General features: G+C 44.2%; 1 protein-coding gene across 13 annotated transcripts in view; it reads left to right on the plus strand.

Moving 5' to 3' along the window:
* The window catches only part of LOC126271885 (dystroglycan 1), a 960,129-nt gene that overhangs the window by 583,403 nt on the left and 351,611 nt on the right, over nt 1-25,115 (plus strand). The gene's annotated exons all lie outside the window — the stretch shown is intronic.

Here is a 25,115-nt window from a genome sequence, read left to right on the forward strand (position 1 = left end):
CTATTTAAGATTTGTACGTTCCACGTGGTCATTGATAAGGTAACTGTTCCTCAAGTGAACTGGGACGTAACTGTCATGTGACTGCCTGGAGAAGAGAATCAACACTCTGCGTTGATCAGGTCATTGTCGCCTCTCCGTGTTTGGTGAAGAACAATGATAGATACCAGCAACTTCACTTCGTAGATGAGCGGCCGCTGTGGCCGAGCGGTTGTAGGCGCTTCAGTCTGGAACTGCGCGACCGCTACGGTCGCAGGTTCGAAACCTGCCTCGGGCATGGATGTGTGTGATGTCCTTGGTTAGTTATGTTCAAGTAGTTCTAGGGGTTACAATGGTTCAAATGGCTCTGAGCACTATGGGACTCAACATCTGAGGTCATCAGTCCCCTAGAACTTAGAACTACTAATCCTAACTAACCTAAGGACACCACACACATCCATGCCCGAGGCAGGATTCGAACCTGCGACCGCAGCGGTCACGCGGTTCCATGCTGAACCGCTCGGCCACATCGGCTGGCCTAAGCTCTAGGGGAACTGATGCCCTCAGGTTTTAAGTCCGATAGTGCTCAGAGCTATTTGAACCTTTTTTTTTACTTTGAAGATGCACTTAGTGACAAGTGTGTGAGGGTCCTTGAACGGAATCACAATGACACTGACGGTGGATGGGTGTTGCGAACTGTGCGGTAAGGAGGCGCCAAGTCGTCAAACTTCGATCGCACGGGACAAGAAAGCTGTACATTTGGGGAGTGTTTTGGATAAATCAGGTCTGTTTGTGCATTAACCCTGCAGGCGGACCTAAAAGTGTGTTGCAGAAGTTGATATTAAAAGAAGCACAGTGCAGTTCTACGTAAAAAAGGGAGCTACTGCCTGTATTCCGGTCACTGGTCATCATCCATGAACTAACGGGCAACTACTTAAACCGCTGGAGGCGTATCAAGCTGTGTGGGAGTAATGGTGGTGCACATCCGGACGTTTTGGACAAATACATAGCAGTGTTATTAAAGTTACAATGAAATAACTGCACGTGTAAAACGACTTTCTGGTCACCGTGTGCATTTTGTGTGTGTGTGTGTGTGTGTGTGTGTGTGTGTGTGTGTGTGTGTGTGTCCGGCCGATGTGGCCGAGCGGTTCTAGGCGCTACAGTTTGGAACCGCGCGACCGCTACCGTCGCAGGTTCGAATCCTACCTCGGGCGTGGATGTGTGTGATGTCCTTAGGTTGGTTAGGTTTAAGTAGTTCTAAGTTCTAGGGGACTGATGACCTCAGAAGTTAATTCCCATAGTGCTCAGAACCATTTGAACCACTTTGTGTGTGTGTGTGTGTGTGTGTGTGTGTGTGTGTGTGTGTGTGTGTGTGTGTGTCTGTCTGAATCTAGATGCGGTCTGAGATTTTTTTAATTCTCTTATTGCATATGTGCGGGATGTAAAACATGTAAATGCTAGTAGGCAAACGGTCTTCTCTTGAATAATGATGTAAATAATGAAATACTGCACCGGTTACGTTTTTTCGAGCATAGAACGACTTGTTTCAGAAGTATATTTCCAATTTCAAGTGCAGTGGGACTTAGCAGTGGTATTGGATGTGAAGATCTGCGTGTGATGTGTTCTGCCGCTTTTTCCCTCCAATAGTCTTTTTTTAGGGTCTTAAGATATCGCAAAGACTTACACACATGCGACACATCATTCACGGTAAATGATTTAAAGTAACGAAATGTTCACAGCACGTTAAGACCATTTGGAAACGAGTGCTGGGAGACAGTCGCCGAACAACACAGAATCAGACGTCAGAATTTACATGAATTCCCATAGCTCGTGAAACTGGAAATAAATATCTGAAACGCGTGGTGATATACATGGAAAAATGTAATTGGTGTAATTCTCTATTATTTAAATCATTGTTTACGATGTTTGAGAGTTCTGAGAAACAAATACCTCTTCAGTCTTAAACACACGCGTTAAAAAAAATTGCGAAGTTTTCTTGTGTTTGTGAAACTTTTGAAAATATCATGAAAATAAACATAATAATATTATGTCGAATCTGAAAACACTGGAGCGCGATCCCGATAGGTACAAGTTGTCGGCATTTACGAATTACGAAAAACTTCCCATAATGGTAAAAATGTCGAAATTAGTGAAAAATGATTGTCTATATTGATGGAACCCGTGATTTGGAGCGTGATCCAGATATGTAGGAGCAGTCAGATATTTGAATCAACCGGTATCAAACGGTTGCAGGTAATTTGGATAGAATCAATGAATTGTAAGATGTGTATAAAACACTCCCTTAGCTGCTGTTAAGCAACGCTTAGACTTCTTTAACGAGCTCACGTTAACTGAATAATCTATGGTGAAAGATACGAAAGACCTAGAAGAGGGATTGGCAACATGTAACACAGTCTCAGCAGCATATTATTTTATGCCACTGCACGTGTACCAAAGTACTCTGCACACCCGGTAGTGCAAGTTAAGTATTTCTTAACTGCAGCTGTGGTGGATTTTCATTTAAATACAGCGACGGAAAAAACACCCCAACACCAAGGAGGATTTGTGCGACCGAAGTTGGTAGGCGTGTTTCTACATCTGAGAGATGAGGTCTATTCATTTCGTGCCTGTGTCATAAGAGTGGCGCTAGTTCCGCCACTGTGGGGATGCAAATCAGATTTACTTTAAATAGATGCTGTAACAATCATCATTAGTTACCTTTGAGATTGGACGACCTGTTACGCCGCCGTTCATGAGTACCATTTCAGGGAATGTTTTTCAACAGGATGAAGGTCACCCACATACCGCTGTTGTAACCCAACATGCTCTACAGAGTGTTGTCATATTGCTTTGGCCTGCTCTGTCACTAGATCTCTCCAATCGAGTGCATGTGCTATACCTTAGGAATACTACTCCACTGTCACCCATAACCAGCATTAAACATTTCTGTATCAAGCGACCACGTGCAACAGGCATGGAAGCCATCCAACAAACTCACATCCGGCGCCAGTGAAACGCATTGCATTCACGTTTCCATGCTTCCATTCAACGTTCTGCCAGTTACAATGGTTATTTACGTACAGGCCTTTCACATTTGAAATGGTGTATCTCTCGCTTGCATTAACCTGTTGTTTTGAATTACTAATCAGTTACATATGTTACCTAGAAAAATGTAGTCCCGGAATTCCATTACTCTGCATTATTTTTTGGTATTTCGGTTTTTTTCGTCCGCGTATTAAAATATTACTACCTACGGTAGTACAATGAGGAACATGCGCGTAATCAATGAAGATACAATTATGTGACTACGAAGGCTTTCCCGGCGTAATAATTGATAATATTCTTCTCGGGTATGCAGCCGGATCATAACCTGAGAAATCTGCAGTGACGGAACACTGTCTCACCGAGGGACACAGAATACTGTATGGCGAGACACAAATGGTTGCCCCTGCATCTTGCTATTGGGACTGTGTTTTAAAAGAATCCATAGAGATTCATTTATCTGACAATCTTATTAATAGAGACAAGGGTTATCTTTTAAGTAAGACTTGGAACCCGGTGTTATCTGACATTAAAAAACAACGGTCTGTGGTTCGATCGTCGGAATAAAAATTTTTTAATTTTTGACAGCGATATCTCGATTTCGCCTGTTTCCACCTCTGGCGGCGGGGTATGTCTAGAGCGCTAGAGGGCAGTTACGGCACCTTCTCGGGCACGCGTTGTGGGGATTCTGCGGCCTATATAGGGGCCGCCGCTTGCTCTGGAAGTCAGTTCCGGCGAGATCGTGCACCAGCACTCTCACCTGAAGATGGCGGCCAGTTGGACCGCGGAAATATTGTGTCGAGAAGACGTTATGATCCGGCTACATACCCGAGAAGAATATTATCAAGATACAATTAGATGAGATTCTATGTCACAACACATTTATTTTATGAGACAGCTACAAAATTCGTTAAATGCCGAATAGCGCAAAACTCAGACACGTCCAAAAACATGAAACTTAAAACTAAAGTTCCCTAAATGTGATTCGGACCGAGAACCATACCAAGTACCAACCTCATATGGTACGCCGCTTTACGTAGGACTACTTCCACCATGGTTGCAAATTCCCGCCGTTTGAACTTTCTCGCCAAGTTTTGAATTTAGTACCACAAGTACGCAGACCAAACGACTACTTCCACCATCTTGAAATTAGAATGAGTGTATTATTTCCGCAGTAGTGTGTGTGTGTGTGTGTGTGTGTGTGTGTGTGTGTGTGGTTTACGGGCGCTAAACACCTTGGTCATCAGCGCCCATCCGCAGTAGAAATACAGAGGAAGTGAAGGTACCAGCATATATGAAACTCTTCCACGGTATATTGATAATTTTTACTTTTTGGGCCATCTGACTACAACTGAATGAAGCACAATTTTCGTGCCCTACGCGTTTCGCCTTTATTCTCTGCAAGGCATCTTCAGTGTCACGTTGCGTGGACGATTTTCTACATGTTACGTTACTGCTCCTTTTTTGGTGCCGTTCCTCTTCTTGTAATTGAACACTCGTTTTTATGCAATGTTTTAGTCTGACAGCAGGCAACACAAACCAAAACACTGCATAAAGATGAGTGTTCAGTTCCTAGTGCTGTGAAATGTGGAGAAAACCCCAAGTGGCAATTATAAGGAGGGCACCAACACACCTTAATATAATGTATAACCACATAAAGATATATTACGTTATTTATTGAATTTTAAAAATTAGGTCCCGTCTCGCTGTTGGCCCAAGCAACTTTTTAAAGCTATTACGTTAAATAGATGAACAAATTACTAAAGAAACAACTATTAGCACTTCACAGAGCACTGGTGTTATGAGGAGTTTGAGAATTAAAACAAAATGGAGACCGTAATTAGTCTTACGTGTGGAAAGTCAATAAGAAGTTCATTGTGCTTCTCCGTCTGATGAACAATATGTTGCATTTGTAACAGTTGTCTCGTTGATTACGTGTCTGTATATCTCACGTTTAACTGGCAGAAGTGCTTTATATAGTTTTTCTTCACGAAAAGTCAGTGTAGATGTGGCTTTCTGAATGACAAAATCATAATGGATAATACGTGATAATGATGTACTACAGCGAAATATGTGCTGGTCTTCAGTGGAACATTCAAAGAACCTGTGCTGAAGTAGTAAACTTCTCATCATCAGCACTCTTAATGTTAGATCGAGTGTCGGCCTTTGTGGCCAAGCGGTTCTAGGCGCTCTAGTCTGGAATCACTCGGTTGCAGGTTCGAATCCTGCCTCGGGCATGGATGTTTGTTTGTTAGGTATAAGTAGTTCTAAGTTCTAGGGACTGATGACCTCAGATGTTAAGTCCCATAGTACTCAGAGCCATTTGAACCATTTGAATTTGTTAGACCGGAACAGCTTTTCCCTGGGTATATTCGGTACTTTCTACAGACACCCGACGTCGACAAGGCCATTCCCCGTGTTATTCTGAGTTGGTCTCATATACAAGTATCATTCTTCCAACATACGTCCGATCAGTTTCCAAACTAAGCATCATCATCATCATCATCATCATCATTTAAGACTGATTATGCCTTTCAGCGTTCAGTCTGAAGCATAGCCCCCTTATAAAATTCCTCCACGATCCCCTATCAGTGCTAACATTGGTGCCTTTTCTGATGTTAAAACTATTACTTCTAATTCATTCTTAACCGAATCCAGGTACCTTCTCCTTGATCTGCCCCGACTCCTCCTACCCTCTACTGCTGAACCCATGAGTCTCTTGGGTGACCTTGCTTCTCCCATGCTTGTAACATGACCCCACCATCTAAGCCTGTTCGCCCTGACTGCTACATCTATAGAGTTCATTCCCAGCTTTTCTTTTTGATTTCCTCGTTGTGGACACCCTCCTGCCATTGTTCCCATCTACTAGTACCTGCAATCATCCTAGCTACTTTCATATCCGTAACCTCAACCTTGTTGATAAGGTAACCTGAATCCACCCAGCTTTCGCTCCCATACAACAAAGTTGGTCGAAAGATTGAACGGTGCACAGATAACTTAGTCTTGGTACTGACTTCCTTCTTACAGAAGAGAGTAGATCGTAGGTGAGCGCTCACTACATTAGCTCTGCTACACCTCGCTTCCAGTTCTTTCACTATGTTGCCATCGTGTGAGAATATGCATCATAAGTACTTGAAACTGTCCACTTGTTCTAACATTGTTCCTTCTATTTGGCACTCAATCCGTTTATATTTCTTTCCCACTGACATTACTTTCGTTTTGGAGATGCTAATCTTCATACCATAGTCCTTACATTTCTGATCTATCTCTGAAATATTACTTTGCAAACTTTCAGTCGAATCTGCCATCACAAGTAAGTCATCCGCGTATGCAAGACTGCTTATTTTGTGTTCACATATCTTAATCTCACTCAGCCAGTCTATTGTTTTCAACATATGATCCGTAAATAATATGAACAACAGTGGAGACAGGTTGCAGCCTTGACTTACCCCTGAAACTACTCTGAACCATGAACTCAATTTACCGTCAACTCTAACTGCTGCCTGACTATCCATGTAAAGACCTTTAATTGCTTGCAAAAGTTTGCCTCCTATTCCATAATCTCGTAGAACAGACAATAACTTCCTCCTAGGAACCCGGTCTTATACCTTTTCTAGATCTATAAATCATAGATACAATTCCCTGTTCCACTCATAATACTTCTCCATTATTTGCCGTAAGCTAAAGATCTGGTCCTGACAACCTCTAAGAGGCCTAAACCCACACTGATTTTCATCCAATTGGTCCTCAACTAATACTCGCACTTTCCTTTCAACAACACCTGAGAAGATTTTACCCATAACGCTGATTAAAGAGATACCTCTGTAGTTGTTACAATCTTTCCTGTTTCCATGTTTAAAGATTGGTGTGATTACTGCTTTTGTCCAGTCTGATGGAACCTGTCCCGACTCCCAGGCCATTTCAATTACCCTGTGTAGCCATTTAAGACCTGACATTCCACTGTATTTGATGAGTTCCGACTTAATTTCATCCACCCCAGCTTCTTTATTGCACTGCAATCTATTGACCGTTTTCTCCACTTCCTCAAATGTTATCCTATTTCCATCATTCCTATCCCATTCTACCTCGAAATCTGAAACATTACTGATCGTATTTTCACCTACATTGAGCAACTCTTCAAAATATTCCCTCCATCTGCCCAAGGCTCCACAGGATTCACCAACAGTTTTCCTGACCTGTCCAAAATACTTGTCATTTCCTTCTTACCTCCCTTTCGAAGACTGCTAATTACACTCCAGAATGGTTTTCCAGCAGCTTGACCCAAAATCTCCAACCTGTTTCCAAAGTCTTCCCAAGATTTCTTCTTGGATGCTGCAATGATCTGTTTGGCTTTGTTTCGTTCTTCAACATAACTTTCTCTGTCTACCTGAGTTCTAGTATGTAGCCATTTTTGATACGCCTCCTTTTTCCTTTTACAGGCTGCCTTGACTCTGTCATTCCACCAAGTTGTTTGCTTCATCCTACTTTTACACACTACTGTTCCAAGACATTCTTTAGCCACTTCTAGTACTGTGTCCCTGTACCTTGTCCATTCCTTTTCCAATGACTGTAATTGACTACATTCAACTAACTGGTACCTTTCTGAGATCGCTGTTATGTACTTGTGCCTGATTTCCTTATGCTGAAGTTTCTCCACTCTTATCCTCCTACATATGGACCTGACCTCCTGCACTTTCGGCCTCACAATCTCAATTTCACTGCAGATTAAATAATGATCAGTGTCATCAAAGAATCCCCTGAATACACATGTGTCCCTCACAGCCTTCCTGAATTCCTGATCTGTTATTATATAGTCAATGACAGATCTGGTTCCCCTGCCTTCCCAAGTATACCGGTGAATGTTCTTATGTTTAAAAAAGGAGTTTGTGATTACTAAGCCCACACTGGCACAGAAATCCAAGAGTTGTTTCCCGTTCCTGTTGGCCTCCATATCCTCTCCAAATTTACCCATAACCTTTTCGTACCCTTCTGTTCAGTTTCCAATCCTGGCGTTAAAATCACCCATGAGCAGAACACTGTCCTTGTCCTTTACTCTAACAACTACATCACTGAGTGCCTCATAAAAACTATCCATCTTATTTTGATCTGTCCCTTCACAATGCGACATTCCTAATTTTCTTGCTAGACACTGTCAAATCTATCCACATCAGTCGTTCGTTTACGTACCTTATTGCAACTACGCTGGGTTCCATTTCTTTCCTGATGTAAAGCCCTACACCCCATTGTGCTATTCCTGCTTTGACTCCTGACAGGTAGACCTTGTTTTCTCCCACTTCCTCTTCTTTCTCACCCCTTACCCGAATGTCACTAACAGCTAAAACGTCCAGCCCCATCTTACTTGCAGCCTCTGCCAGTTCTACCTTCTTCCCTGAGCAGCCCCCATTGATATTAATAGCTCCCCATCTCATTACCATTCGTTTGCCAAGTCGTATCTTAGGAGTCCCTGGTTTGTCAGTTAGAGGTGGGACTCCGTCATCTCTAAAGGTCCGAGGCATTTTGCTCTGTTTGTAGCCAGCATCATATTTAATGTACCGGGGAAACAGATTGCTAGCCTTACTTGCCCCGAGTCCCATTGGGTTTTCTCCTAACGGTTGAGGGACTAACCGGTGGATTTGGTAGTCTTTGCCGTATGAGCACAAAGGTGACCACGACTCAGAATATGCCCGAGATGCCCAGCCTTATTCCAAAGTAACTGGTATCCCGACTGTCGGGACCACTCATACGTTGCCCGTGGTTCATGAACTAGGACATGACTACAGGAACCCACACCATGAACCACCCAAACTAAGCAATAGCAGTAAAATCTTACTTTCTACTAAATGTGCACATCTCTGATTATTGCTTCAGTGTCATCAGTTACTCTTTAGTGAGCCACCGGATACTATGGGTCTCTGATATGAAAAGCCCAAAAGATGTCCCTGAACAGCCTGATAAATTTTGTCACTGGACATCGAGTTTACTCTTATGTGCAAATCCTAAACATTAACAGAGGACTAAAAAAATTCTCTTTGCAGATGACACAGTGTTGTGGGTGATGTTCAATATAATATAGATTATGTAGCGAAATAGGTAGTCGGTAACATCATGACTTTAAAAGAAAAGTTTAACGCTTAAATGCAATAAATCGCATTGTCTTTTTGACACGGAACTCTTGTAAAAATGCAATTTTACTGTCCAGAGTTTACACACAGTCGGTGTAGTGGATTACTTTAAATTCAAGGACAGGGGGAAGATGGAAACACTACATCGAGGACCATGAAATGGATGGGGCCTAATAATAATAATCACTCTCTCCATTTGATTAATGTGGAAAATGCTCAAATGGGCGAATTTCGTTAACAGCTCATGGTCGTTGTGTTTGAATGCAGGTGAATCTACATGGTGCGTAGTTATACCAGTTCTCGCAGTATAGGCTGCTGGTACAATTGTCACCGAGAGCCACGCTCCACCCCACTCGGTTACCGATTTCGGGTGCCCTCACTTCGCGAACATTAGTGTTGCGGAAGGCACTGCCATTTTGTTACTGAGGTGTTGTCTCTCTTCACCTTGAGAGTGACCGTCTTAGTAGGTTAGAATATTCGCGTTCGGGAACTTGCTACAGTCGCTTTGGCTGCCAGCGAACAAGTGCACCGCCTCGTGCAGCCGGCACCCTGCCTCGCGACCTCACAAATCGTAATGAGGTAAGCGTTGTCATTCAGCCCGTGCACCTGTCTTCGTCATACGGATCTCATGGCTGGTATCTTAGCATTCTCTCGTTCAACCATTCCTCGCTCTCTAGGGATTGGACGTAATCTCGTTTAACTTCAATGTGTTTTGATGTATTTTCTTGTTTTAACTCCTTGTCCGACAACGAGATGGTTTCGAGCCAAATCACTCAGATACGTGCGTGCATGTTATAAAACTTGTAACAGGGCTGCCTCACATTCTTATCTTTAATTGCAGTATGCATGCGTATTTTAATCATTATCTATTGCCGATCAGGTTCTGTGACTTTCGCACGTGCCTTTATCAATAAATGAACCTATTAGGCGACGAAACACCTGAAGAGAGAAGAAGTCTGACGCCCTTATGGTTCAGGAACTGCAGACCAGCACTTGAGTCTAACTTGCCGTCCGAGGGGGAGAGGCGACAGGCAGGAGAACACACTGCCTTATCAGTGAGCTAGTTCAAACAACGGACCAACATTTACAATTTTGTTGCAGAAGAAAACAAAAAACAACAAAAAAGATAGCAAACGAAAACTGTAATGCGCACCACCTGCTCTTAAATTATCAGGTAAGAGAAAACTCAGGGATGTAGCCTTTCACCCCTGCTGGTCAGTCTTTACATCGAAGGAGCAATGATGGAAATAAAATACATGTTCAGGAGTGGCATTAAAATTCAAGGTGAAAGGATGTCAATGATACGATTCGCTGATGACATTGCTGTCCTTGGTGAAAGTGATGGAGGATTACATGATCTGCTGAATGGAATGGACATCCTAATGAGTACAGAGTACGGACTGAGAGGAAATCGAAGAAAGATGAAAGTAATGAGAAGTAGCAAAAATGAGAACAGCGAGACACTTAACATAACGATTGATGGTCACAAAGTAGATGAAGTTACGGAATTCTACTACCTAGACAGCAAAACAACAAATGAGGGGCGGAGCAAGGAGGACATCAAGAGCAAACTAGCAGAGGAGAAAAGGATATTACTGGTCAAGGTAAGTCTACTGGTATCAAACGTAGTGCTAAATTAGAGGAAGAGATTTTCGAGAATGTACGTTTGGAGCACAGCATTCTATGATAGTGAAACATGGACTGTGGGGAAACCGGAACAGAAGAGAATCGAAGCATTTGAGATATGCTACTACAGACGGCTGTTGAAAATTAGGTGGACTGATAAGGTAAAGAATGAGGAGGTTCTGTGCAGAATCGGAGAGGAAAGGGATATGTGTAAAGCAGGGCTTCCCAACCTTTTCAGCAGGCGGACCCCTTCTTCACTCGAAAATCCATGGCGGACCCCTGGTCAGTCAAGAGCACAGTAACTTTAAAAGAGCGAAACCCATGGGAACTGAAAGCTTCTTAATGCATGTTCCCAATGACCTCACCCCCTCACCTCCTCCTCCCCCCCCCCAAGTATCAATAGTCTTTGGTTTAGAGATGAATGAAAACAATTTCAAATTAACGATCCAATTTGAATTCCCACTTTATCCAGACACTTACTAGTGGATTTACTCCCTTTGTTCCACACACTACAGCCTGATTAAAGTTTCTTGGTAATTGAAATTTCACATGATGGAGCTGTCTTCCTCCAAGAGCAATCAACGTCACGTCCAAACTGTTCGCTGTTGAGAAGCTGTCGCTTATGGTCTGTTCACTTCCATTTTTTGGCTACTGTTGTGTAAGGAGTATGCATATTTCGTAACAGTCGTGTGTGTGTGTGTGTGTGTGTGTGTGTGTGTGTGTGTGTGTGTGTGTGTGTGTGTGGTTTTTCGTGAAAACCGAAGAAAAATGTTCAAATGTATGTAAAGTCTCCTTTGGTCGTCCTCCCTCATCGTTCATTTCAGCTGGAAACTTCCCTTCCGAAGGCGATGCAGAAACTGCACCCTTCTTCAATGACCCTGACTTCAGCCACCGATCCATATTAGAAGTACTAAACTGGTCAAAAATCGACTTATGAAATAGGTAGTGCACTGACAAAGCAAGTTTAACATTTAATGATGCCTGGAACCACATACGTGCCAGCAAGCGCTGTGATTGGCCAACAAAGGTCTCTCCGTGCATGCGTAAAAAGTTTCAGCGCATCTAGCGCCGTGAGCCGGGGCATAAATGACCCCGTGTTGTCGCTAAACAGTCGATCAGGGAAGCCGCATTCTCCGACACTAACTGTATACGTTCTCACTTAGGAACCGCAAAGGCTGCTTGGCGATACGACCTGAAATAAAAGTACCCATGTTTTTCACACGAAAAAACCGTTATGAATTTGATTTTCACATTTTTATTCAATAATTCTACTAATTATTTTACACAATTTGGTGAAAGTTGGCTGCGGATCCCCTAGAAAGAGCCGGCGGACCCCTAAGGGGTCCGCGACCACAGGTTGGGAAGCCCTGGTGTAAAGCATTGACAAGGAGATGGGACAGGATGATAGGACATCTGTTAAGATATCAGGGAATGACTTCCATGGTACTAGAGGGAGCTGTAGAGGACAAAAACTGTAGAGGACGAGAGAGAGTGGAATACATCCAGCAAATAATCAAGGACACAGGTAGCAAGTGCTACTCAGATGAAGGAATTAGTGGCGGGCCGCATAAAACCAGTCAGAAGAGTGATACCTCAAAAAACAGGTCACTATGAAATAAGTAATGACTCGTTTCATGGCGATGCTGCTTTGGCACAGGATGTGGAAAATAAAAAATACCAAGTCGACAAGAGCAACACTGTATCGACGCAAGAGCCCCGAGCAACTCATGAGCCACGCCGTTGCCGCCCCGCTTTTTATCAACCGCGAAGTGACTCCGCCTCGCACTTGATGTACTGCCGCAAACCAGATAATAATCACTCGCACCGTCGTGACGTTTCGCCAGCGGCGCGCATCCATCCTCGGCGCCAGACCGGCTGTCCCCGGCGTGCCCCGCTGCCGGCTTTGATGGTCGCTGTTCCGCCGAGCTGGCGCGGCCAATAATACGACCGGCCCATTAATCAGGGTAATGGACGCCAATTTAGCGTGCAGCTGCAGGCGCGCTGCTCGTTCTTGCGTGTCGCTCCGCCAGATTTCGGCCGATAGCCGTTAATCTCGCCGCCCGCCAACTGTGTGGCAACGTGTTCGTCACAAGAATGTCCGCTGACGGTAGACGCGTCACTCGGGATAATCTCTGGGGGAAGGGAACCGGCTAATAACGTGAGCCAGTCAACAGTCTTGTAGGCGACGCGGGCACAAGACGTTCAAGAGAGACGTAATACACTGCCTGACAACTAATAGGGAAAAACCGAGTCTGCTCCACGGTCGTACAGTTTAGTGCTGTACAGGGCGAACATGAAAGAGCTTTACATCCTCAAATACTCGCAGGCCTACAAAGGAAATGATAATGTTTCTTCGTTTCAAACCTTCTCCTGATAATACATTAATGGCCATTAAAATTGCTACACCACGAAGATGACGTTCTACAGACGCGAAATTGAACCGACAGGATGATGCTGTGATATGCAAATGATTAGCTTTTCAGAGCATTCACACAAGGTTGGTGCTGCTGGCGACACCTACAACGTGCTGACATGAGGAAAGTTTCCAACCGATTTCTCATACACAAACAGCAGTTGGCTCGCTTTGCCTGGTGAAACGTTGCTGTGATGCCATATGTAAGGATGAGAAATGCATATTATGACGTTTCCGACTTTGATAAAGGTCGGATTATAGCCTATCGCGATTGCGGTTTATCGTATCGCGAATTTCTGCTCCAATGACTGTTAGCAGAATATGGAATCGGTGGGTTCAGGAGGCTAATACGCAACGCCGTGCTGGATCCCAATTGCCTCGTATCACTAGCAGTCGAGATGACAGGCATCTTATCCGCATGGCTGTAACGGATTGTGCAGCCACGTCTCGATCTCTGAGTCAAAAGATGGGGACGTTTACAAGACAACAACCATCTGCACGAACAGTCCGACGACGTTTGCAGCTGCATGGACTATCAGCTCGGAGACCATAACTGCGGTTACCCTTGACGCTTCATCACAGGCAGGAGCGCCTGTTATGGTGTACTCAACGACGACCCTGGGTGCACCAATTGCAAAACGTCATTTTTTCGGATGAATCCAGGTTCTGTTTACAGCATCATGGTGTTTGGCGACATCGCGGTGAACGCAGATTGGAAGCGTGTATTCGTCATCGCCATACTGGCATATCACCCGGCGTGATGGTATGGGGTGCCACTGGTTACACGTCTGGGTCACCTCTTGTTCACATTGACGGCACTTTGAACAGAGGACGTTACATTTCAGATGTGTTACGACCCGTGGCTCTACCCTTCATTCGATCCTTGCGAAACCCTACATTTCAGCTGGATAATGCACGACCGCGTGTTGCAGGTCCTGTACGGGCCTTTCTGGATAAAGAAAATGTTCGACTGCTGCCCTGGTCAGCACATTCTCCAGATCTCTCACCAATTGAAAATGTCTGGTCAATGGTGGTCGAGCAACTGGCACGTCACAATACGCCAGTCACTACTCTTGATGAACTGTGGTATCGTGTTGAAGCTGCATGGGCAGCTGTACCTGTACACGTCATCCAAGCTCTGTTTGACTCAATGCCCAGGCGTATCAAGGCCGTTATTACGGCCAGAGGTGGTTATTCTGGATACTGATTTCTCAGGATGTATGCACCCAAATTGCGTTAAAATGTAATCACATGTCAGTTCTAGTGTAATATATTTGTCTAATGAATACCCGTTTGTCATCTTCATTTCTTCTTGATGTAGCAATTTTAATGGCCAGTAGTGTAAAATATATCTGGAGCTTTTCGTGTTACAGGAGTTAGAAAGATGATCCTCGAATCACACTGTGAACGTCGAGACGATATTGATTCCGAAACACGGGCAACATACACTCCTGGAAATTGAAATAAGAACACCGTGAATTCATTGTCCCAGGAAGGGGAAACTTTATTGACACATTCCTGGGGTCAGATACATCACATGATCACACTGACAGAACCACAGGCACATAGACACAGGCAACAGAGCATGCACAATGTCGGCACTAGTACAGTGTATATCCACCTTTCGCAGAAATGCAGGCTGCTATTCTCCCATGGCGACGATCGTAGAGATGCTGGATGTAGTCCTGTGGAACGGCTTGCCATGCCATTTCCACCTGGCGCCTCAGTTGGACCAGCGTTCGTGCTGGACGTGCAGACCGCGTGAGACGATGCTTCATCCAGTCCCAAACATGCTCAATGGGGGACAGATCCGGAGATCTTGCTGGCCAGGGTAGTTGACTTACACCTTCTAGAGCACGTTGGGTGGCACGGGATACATGCGGACGTGCATTGTCCTGTTGGAACAGCAAGTTCCCTTGCCGGTCTAGGAATGGTAGAACGATGGGTTCGATGACGGTTTGGATGTACCGTGCACTATTCAGTGTCCCCTCGACGATCACCAGAGGTGTACGGCCAGTGTAGGAGATCGCTCCCCACACCATGATGCCGGGTGTTGGCCCTGTGTGCCTCGGTCGTATGCAGTCCTGATTGTGGGGCTCACCTGCACGGCGCCAAACACGCATACGACCATCATTAGCACCAAGGCAGAAGCGACTCTCATCGCTGAAGACGACACGTCTCCATTCGTCCCTCCATTCACGAATGTCGCAACACCACTGGAGGCGGGCTGCACGATGTTGGGGCGTGAGCGGAAGACGGCCTAACGGTGTGCGGGACCGTAGCCCAGCTTCATGGAGACGGTTGCGAATGGTCCTCGCCGATACCCCAGGAGCAACAGTGGCCCTAATTTGCTGGGAAGTGGCGGTGCGGTCCCCTACGGCACTGCGTAGGATCCTACGGTCTTGGCGTGCATCCGTGCGTCGCTGCGGTCCGATCCCAGGTCGACGGGCACGTGCACCTTCCGCCGACCACTGGCGACAACATCGATGACTGTGGAGACCTCACACCCCACGTGTTGAGCAATTCGGCGGTACGTCCACCCGGCCTCCCGCATGCCCACTATACGCCCTCGCTCAAAGTCCGTCAACTGCACATACGGTTTACGTCCACGCTGTCGCGGCATGCTAGCAGTGTAAAAGACTGCGATGGAGCTCCGTATGCCACGGCAAACTGGCTGACACTGACGGCGGCGGTGCACAAATGTTGCGCAGCTAGCGCCATTCGACGGCCAACACCGCGGTTCCTGGTGTGTCCGCTGTGCCGTGCGTGTGATCATTGGTTGTACAGCCCTCTCGCAGTGTCTGGAGCAAGTATGGTGGGTCTGACACACCGGTGTCAATGCGTTCTTTTTTCCATTTCCAGGAGTGTATCTATAACCCAGCTGAGATTGGCTGCCGCAGTGTGGCAAGATTGTGTGGGACATACCATAGCCCCTTCAAAAAGAATCACGTGGGGTAAAATCCGGTGATAGTAGTGGCCATGTACACCACATTTCATTATAAGCATCATGTCCGAGCTGTCGTCCAGACATATGTGTGTTTAGGTGCTTCCATAAAGTGGAAGTTTGGAGATAGGCCACCATGTTACGAGATGAAATTGTTGGAGTTGTCTTTCAGTTGAAGCAGGAGCCACAAAAAGAGCATGCCGATATATGAAATGTCCGTGATGGTTTACTCCATGGAAAACAAAGGGCCGTATACCTTCTCCTTCGGCGAATTCCGTGCATGTTCGATGGAGAAATTGAGATTTTGTATTCTGTAGAAACTAATATTGTGCCTTGTAACTGTACTATTAGCGTGAGACGCCACATCACGAAAAATTAATCCCCTTGACGTATCGTTGTAATTGTTCGTTCCTACGGGCCCGGGTTCGATTCCCGGTTGGGTCGGGGATTTTCTGCGCTTAGGGACTGGGTGCTGTGCCGTCTTCATCATCATTTCGTACAGCGGACTGCCAACCAGAGGCCTTCTATTTGCCAGATGCTGAAGACATCTCACCTTGTGTTTTGAAATCTTCAAGAAAAAAAATGGCTCTGAGCACTATGGGACTTAACTTCTGAGGTCATCAGTCCCCTAGAACTTAGAACTACTTAAACCTAACCAACGTAAGGACATCACACACATCCATGCCCGAGGCAGGATTCGAACCTGCGACCGTAGCAGCAGCACGGTTCCGGACTGAAGGACCTAGAACCGCTCGGCCACGCTGGCTGGCCTTGAAATTTTTCTCGAGAACATCCTTTTCTACCCAACATATAGTAACAGGTGTTTGTAATATGGTAGGCCCTCGCACATTTACGTTCAATCTTACACTCTAAGACAAAAACAGATTCCTATTCTAGAAGAAAAACTAGATGATTTATTCAAGAGTAAGAGCTTCGCAAATTGAAAGAGTCAGTAACACGTTGGTTCTCTTCTGGTCCTTATGCAAGCAGTTATTCGGCTTGTTATTGATTGATAGAGCTGTTGAATGTCGTGATGGATGTCGTGCCAAATTCTGTCCAATTGGCGCGTTATATCTTCAAAATCCCGAGACGGTAGGAATTTCTGCCCATAATGCTCCAAAATTCCTGAGTTAGATAGAGATCCAGCGACCTCTCTGGCGAAGATAGGGTCTGGAAAACACGGAAGAAAAGCAGTAGAAACTCTCGCCTACTGCGGGCGCGCATTATCTTGCTGAAAGTCTAGGATGGCAACAGAACAGGCGTAGAATCTCGTCGAAGTACCGCTGTGCTCTACGAGTGACTATCAAGTGCATTGTGCTATGAAATGATACGACACTCCAGGCCATCACAGATGGTTGTCGGGACATATGGCGAGCGAGTCAGATTGATATCACACCACAATCCGCAGCGTTTCAAGACATATGTTCGCTGGTCATCTGAGTTCTATTCGATGCACGTCTCATCAGTGAAGACAATTCTACCACAGTCAATGAGGTCCCAGGCGAAGAAGTGTCTGCAGATGCCCCAGGCAGCTGTGGGACACCAACCTGATTGTCGCCCTCTGTGGGGCCCGACAGCCAAGTGTAATGGTCTGAGGTGCCATTTCATTTCGTAGGAGGAACTTTTTGATTGTCATCCGCTGCTGCCCATACAGAACAGCGGTACGTCGACGATATTCCACACCTCGTTTTGTTGCCCTTCATAGCAAGTTATCCTACGCTTACATTTCTACTGCTTGTCTTCATTTTTATCATACCCTGCGTTGACCAGCAATGTCGCCGTATGGCTACCAAATTGAGAAGCTTTGGAGCATTATGGATATGATATCCAATCAATCAATAAGAAGCCGAACAACTGCTTGCATAAGAGCCCGAGGTGGACGACACTTTGTTTTTCTGGAATTGTAATTCTTCGTCTGTCTGTACATGCACATCGCATCTATCGATTTCCATCCCATTCGGAAAATTTCTTCGTGGAGCATTGTTTTTTAGAGTGTCTTTTAACAATATTCTCCCACTGATATTCTGCACCTATACAGGGTGTAAATTGTAAGTTGACAAACCAGAATAACTCGAAAAATAAGCTTCACACGAAAAAAAATGTGTAGAATCCAAAGTTGATTATTTTCGAGGGGGACATCTGCTGGTGCTAAAATTAGTCCGCCACCCCAGTCACATGGGGGTGGGGCGGGAGGCAACTTTAAAATTTCAAATGGGAACCCCGATTTTTATTGCAGAATCAGAGCCTACATAAAAAACTATGTACATTTCGTCTTAAACGTTTGTTTTGATTCTTGGTAGTTGAAGCTGTGATTCAAGAAAATCTATGTTCTCATTTTTTGCGTGGAAAATGGCTACGGATGTATAGAAAATTCTCATTTACTTCGTAAATTTTGATTCGCTTAAACTAAAACTCTCCCTCTCTCCCCATAGGGTGGGGTTTGAGAGACAGGAATTAGAGTCTTACAAATGTTGACGCAAATATTTGGGTTATTCTTTTCCTCAGTCTTTCACGTTGTATACTCTGTTAGTTAATAAGTTCACTCGTTAGTAAGTAGGATGTTTGATTAGTTAGCTAGTCAGATGATTTGTTTGATAATTAAAAGTTGTGTGACCTCATAACCACGAAACAAACAAGAATTATCGGAATCTGTAGAAAAAATTAATATTTGGATGTCCTACATAGGGAGGAACGATCACCACGATAAAATAAGGGAAATCAGAGCCTGTACGAAAAGGTATAGGTGTTCATTCTTTCCGCGCGCTGTATGAGATTGGAATAATAGAGATTTGTGGTTCGATGAGCCCTCTGCCAGGCACTTAAATGTGATTTGCAGAATATCCATGTAGATGTAGAAGTTCGCAAACGTTTTATCCTCTGGTATCGACGTACCGTCAGTTTGCCCTTGCCAGCTACATGGTGAAACTGAGCTGCAGCGTCACACATTCATCCATCGGCCGCCGAAGTTTATAATTTTGCATTTTCCATCGATGCCTATATGAATATTAATTTTGGCCAATTTACCGTTTACGAGATAATTGTGATTTTGATGTTATGATCTGCCTTTTATTTCAGTATGAAACATGGTGCTACGTAACAAAATGTATTTAAAATGTACTCTATTCGACTACGGCTTGTATAATTGGGATCAAATTTCAACTATGGTCTGTCTTCTGAACAAGATCACTTCTTCAATACCTTATTACAATTTACTGTTCACTAGCAGCTGTTGGAGGTAGCATTTCACTTGTTAATCTCGCCTTTGGGTGCAGTACTGCACTCTCGTCTCTGCTCTCAGTTAAGAATTCTTTCGAACAACCTCGATCATCTCCTTCATCATGACAATTCGCTGCGCTTCAACCGTATTAATACGAATGCTGTAAACTTCTGACACGACCACAGAAAAAAAAGGCAGAGGACTGACGTCAGGATATTTCGTATTACTTTCAATGTGTGAAGAGTAAGCTGTGAAGAATTTTTGTAGAATTACAGACGTAATATAAAGTATTATTATTATTATTTGGATTATTGTAAACAGAGTGGCATAAAATCGCGGTAAAAGCTGTTCCATTTGAAGATGTGCCGTTACGAATCCTGAATATCGCTGTTAGATGCCGCGTATTGCACAATTTCATGCACGGTAGCTAGGCAGTTTATGACACACAACTGTCTAGCGAATATAATAGCAAGTCGGAAGTTAACGGACTTTGAACGTGGGGTAATATTCGGAGCAGTACGCTTGGGTCATAACTTGTTGAAGATTGCACAGGAATTCCAATTTCCGAAGTTCAGCAGTGTCCAGCAAGTATCTTAAATGTCGGAAGACCCTGTTTCCACGTCCGTCAACCGTCGATGAGGCCCACCACAAGTGTCTGACGAATGGAGGTCACGTGACTTTGAGTCATACCGCCGGCGTTTTCAATGTGGGGCGGCAGGACCTCATTTCTTCTCCAGCTGCAGCCGAAGACCGGTATCACATTCATTGCCTTCCCATGAATTTTGGGCCACCAGTGCATCATTTTTGCCATGTATAGGACATCAGGTTGCGACGTTTCTTTCAATTAATAGTAAAGAAAGCTCTATGTTTTGTAGCAATGTTTTGTTTTGTTGCAGGGAGCAACAGCGGTGAGTGATTTGAAGGGTTACCACAGGTGACAGTTCCAACAAGGGGTAGAGGTGTGAGGTGTTTCGCGCGAAGACAGCACTGTCAGTGGTCGGCCTATGCTCGAATCGGCGTAAGGTCTATCAGAGTTACAGAGGACCGGGCGCGCCAGCTTGGCGCGCATACGTCAACCAATCACGTGACGCGATTTCGTAAACGTCTCTATGGCAACGCCTCATTGTTGTCACAGCTCCATACGTGACTATTGTTTTTCGCCTGAGGTCTTTTGCGCTTCGCAGCTGAAAAAGTTGACGACAGATGTCGGGATATGCCGATTCGACTCAAATGTAGGAGGGAAACACCGAGGTTTGCGTGCTAAATTAACTCGTATACTAATACGTTCTGCATGCAGACAAGTCCCGTAATTTATCAGCTTTTAATCTTTACGTTTTGCAGGTACATTCAGACTCAGATCAGATATGAAATAATGTATAAATGCAATGCGAAGAGGGCCATTTGTGGCCAGACTTCTTCGCTTTTATGTAACGATCTCAGTAGCTACAGTCAGTCGATGTGTACAGCTTAAGCACCCATAACTCCTCTATTGCAGCTCATGCAAATGTTAATGATTTTATGGATTTTTTTGCTGTGAAATGTTTGGACAGTGTAGCAGGATTGGTCTATTTTGATGGCGTTGTTTGTCCATATAAATGCATGTATGGGTATCAACGAATTTGAAAGTAAGACCTATCTCTCTCTCATCTTCCTCTTCCCTCCCCTGGCTATCTTACCCGTAATAATAAATTTATAAGGATGTGCTACTCTCTTCAAGACCATCTTACATGACCTGGAGATAGGTTAGAAGGTTAGAGGTTAGAAGGTTACATGCTGATTCAGGGAAATTCTGCGTGAAGTTCATGATCACTAATCCGCCAGGAAATAATTCACGTGAGCGACCTGTAATTGTTCCAAGTGAGGTTTTACGGAATAAACAGACCTGATAGGAACATTTGTAAGTGTCTGCAAGCGACGAGAGAGGTTCCGAAGATACACATTTGTTTCTTATTTACTTCTGGAAACCAGACATTTGCCAGGCATTTACGTAGAATCAGCGGTACCGTTTCTTTTCAAACATTAACGATCACTGAGGGTATCTAAACAATGCGGCGAAAGATATTTGGTCTTAACATCCACATAAATTCTTACATCCACTTATATCAACGTCAAACACATATATATCGCAACTGAGGATAATGGCTGCCGTATCAACAGCGTTATCGGAATTGTCTTGAAGACTACTAAAATAAAGGAATAATTCACGTACTTATCGTCCATAAGAGGTTTGCGTGTTGAAGCCGTTTCCATGTTTCCGAGTTTTATAGCGGAGGAAGGCACGCACCCATTTCCAACTGCTAAACAGTGCACGAGTGACGGACGAAGAGAAAGATTTTTTTTATTTCCTTCTTCCCTAACTCGTTTTTTTCCGCCTTCCATGTGTTGCGAGACCCCCTAACTTCTGCACTGAGGCATTTCCTTAGTTTCTGATAAGGTGTGCCACTCTCTCTGTGTAGTAATGAATGGGAACGATTTTATAACTTCGGCATTTAACCGGGATTTTTTGTGACAGCTCGTAGAGCTGCTGTTGGCCTCAGACTTTGCAAAACGCAGGGTGTTTCAAAAAGATTCATCCTATTTCACAAGACGACATCTTTTACAAATTTTAACCTACTTATACGACAAAAAAGTTTTATCTTTCCAAAAGAATCATCCGATATGACGAGGGTATATGTTTTACATGCACTTAAGATTTTCGGGGGATTTGACATCTACCTTTAAGATCAAAGTTTTCATTTATCTTTCGCAAATTACAATGCCCCCCCACCGCCACCCGGTCTACGACAAACATCCAGACAATAGTCAAACTCGACCCATATTTTTCCGAGCGTGCCTCGAGTTACTGAGTCACTGTCGCAGCTCCCATGTTGTTGTCGTCTTCAGTCCTGAGACTGGTTTGATGCAGCTCTCCTTGCTACTCTATCCTGTGCAAGCTTCTTCATCTCCCAGTACCTACTGCAACCTACATCCTTCTGAATCTGTTTAGTGTATTCATCTCTTGGTCTCCCTCTACGGTTTTTACCCTCCACGCCGCCCTCCAATACTAAATTGGTGATCCCTTGATGCCTCAGAATATGCCGTACCAGTCGATTCCTTCTTCTAGTCATGTTGTGCCACAAATTTCTCTTCTCTCCAATTCTATTCAATACCTCCTCATTAGTTATGTGATCTACCTATCTAATCTTCAGTACTCTTCTGTAGCACCACATTTCGAAACCTTCTAATCTCTTCTTCTCTAAAATTATTTATCGTCCATTTTTCACTTCCATACATGGCTACACTCCATACAAATACTTTCAGAAACGACTTCCTGACACTTAAATCTATACTCAGTGTTAACAAATTTCTCTTCTTCAGAAACGCTTTCCTTGCCATTGCCAGTCTATATTTATATCATCTCTTCTTCGACCATCATTAGTTATTTTGCTCCCAAGCGGTGTATTGCATTGTTTTGTTTTGAAGGATGACAGTCGCCAGATAATCAGTGGTTTGTTCTTAGTTGCGCCTAGTTACTCAAGTAAACATGGCTGGCGCAAGGCTCACATTCGATGAAAGAAAGTCCGCTTTGAAGTGGTATTTTAAGTACGAAAACGTTACTGAGGTCCAACGGGAATGGCGAAATGAGTATCAAACAGAGCCACCGACACGTTTAACGATTCGTCGCATTCCAGACAAATTTGAGGGCGAAGGCTGTGTTAAACATGTACAGAAACGACGATCTCGACGACCTGTGACAAGCCCAGCTACAACAATTCACTCGCTCACCACAGAAGCGTGTAAGACAGTGTTCCCATAAAACTGGAGTGAGTCGCTCAAGTGTTCGGCCAATTTTGAAGGCAGCAAAGTGGAAGTGCTACATCCCACGATTGCCACACGCAATGAACGAGGAGGACCCAGATAGCAGAATGGAGTACTGCGAGTGGTTTACTAACAAGGTGCGCAACGATGAAGAGTTTGCAGAGGTGATTGTGTGGTCTGATGAGGCACAGTTCAAACTCAATGGTACAGTAAATCGCCACAATTACATCTGCTGGACCGCTGAAAATCCGAGCGTCCATGAAGAGAAAGCCGTGAATTTACCAGGAGTAAATGTGTGGTGTGGGTTGTCTTACCGGGACTTGATTGGGCCATTCTTCTTTGACGGCACAGTTACCGGTGAGGTGTACCTTCAGACATCCATTTTACCTGGCATCCAAGACTTTTATGGAGACGGAAGTGTTTACTAAAAGCCACACAAATTGGATGAACTTCGAGAATCCATCGTACATTCATGTGCAAATATCCAACTGAACATGTTGCAGTCAGTAGTTCGTGTTGCAGTTCGGCGGCATCGTTTGTGTGTGGATGTTAATGGTGACCATTTCGAACGCCTACAGTGATCTTTTTAAGTTGGACTTAAAGCTACACTTTCACCAGATATGAGACAATTCCGTCAATTAGTTTGCAAGTTATGGACTTTTAAACAGAGGATACTCTTTTTGGACCCCTCTGTATAAAACCGCTGTCGTTCCACGAGGTAAGTTGTCTACAGCAAAGTAAAATGTGTGAGTGTAGTCGGAATAACGTGACTAATCTTGGCAAAGTATTTTCTAAATTGATCCTTCCTCAGTGACAAAATGTCAGTCACTGATCCAAAAGGACTGCAATCTTAGATGGCTAATGAAAAATCATTTTCACCTGGAACTCACGCAGGATTTTTGCTATTTTATATTGCCGATAAAGGAAAGAAAAACTATAGACTTTGCAAGCAAGCTCTCGCCGCTCTTCACTTCCTGGATCGCTCATAGTTTGCGACGGGTGCTTGATGACAGCTCGGCACTTGTAAATACAAATCAGTGTGAGTGGGTCTTTGATAAACTGAATTCCCCAAAGACCCATCATTCTTCTAACTAAATCGTCCAGGGACAGCTGACAACCATCTTCCTCTACTTCCAGTGTGAAATGGACGTTCTTATAAATGTAGTTAAGGTCATATAAAAACTACATTAATGTATCTATGAAAGTGTCGTTCACATAACTTCAAAGTGGAGGTGGTTTAAGGTTCTCTGATTCTAGCGCTCTGTCCTCAGTCCATACAAAATTTGGCCACCAGGGAGACAGAGGGCTACATATGGTGAAACCGTCACTATGCTCAAAATATCCCTGTTAAAAACAAAACAGATTGAGAAAAGAGCGTCCCGAAACAAAAGCAGTGACGTCCACCTGGAAATTATACCAGTTGGTGCCAAACTGTGTACTGGGTCAGAATTTGAAACTTGGACCTTTGCCTTTCGTGGGCAAGTGCTTGACCGGCTGAGCTATCCAAGCACGACCTACGATCGACCCTCACAGTACCTCGCCTTCTACCTTCCAAACTTCTCGGAAATTCTTAATAATAATAAGGCCATGCGTGTCATGACTATCCACTTTTATTACTTCCATTTGAGTTTTGTATCTAAGGAGGATTGTGAAGCTTGGTAGTTATGGAAGAGGTACTGGCAGATGTTAAAGCTGTTCTTGGATAAGTCTGTCTGTAGAGCACTTATCACGAAATGCAAAGGCCCAAGTTTCGTATCCCAGTTTTAGTCGGCCAGGTAGTTTCAAATCAAAGAACACATCGCTGCAGAGTGAAAACTTATCCAGAAACTGCAGCTAATAATCGCAGCGGAAATCAATTTTCTGGCCAGATGGAAGAAAGATTTAGAAGATTTAGTGAGAGGAAATACAGAAAGCTTAAATTAAGGCTTAAGAAAAAACGAAGCAAAAACGAAGATGATGTGTAGTGGAAAGAAACAC

Source organism: Schistocerca gregaria, chromosome 5 (assembly GCF_023897955.1).
Source record: "Schistocerca gregaria isolate iqSchGreg1 chromosome 5, iqSchGreg1.2, whole genome shotgun sequence".
NCBI classification, from domain to species: domain Eukaryota; kingdom Metazoa; phylum Arthropoda; class Insecta; order Orthoptera; family Acrididae; genus Schistocerca; species Schistocerca gregaria.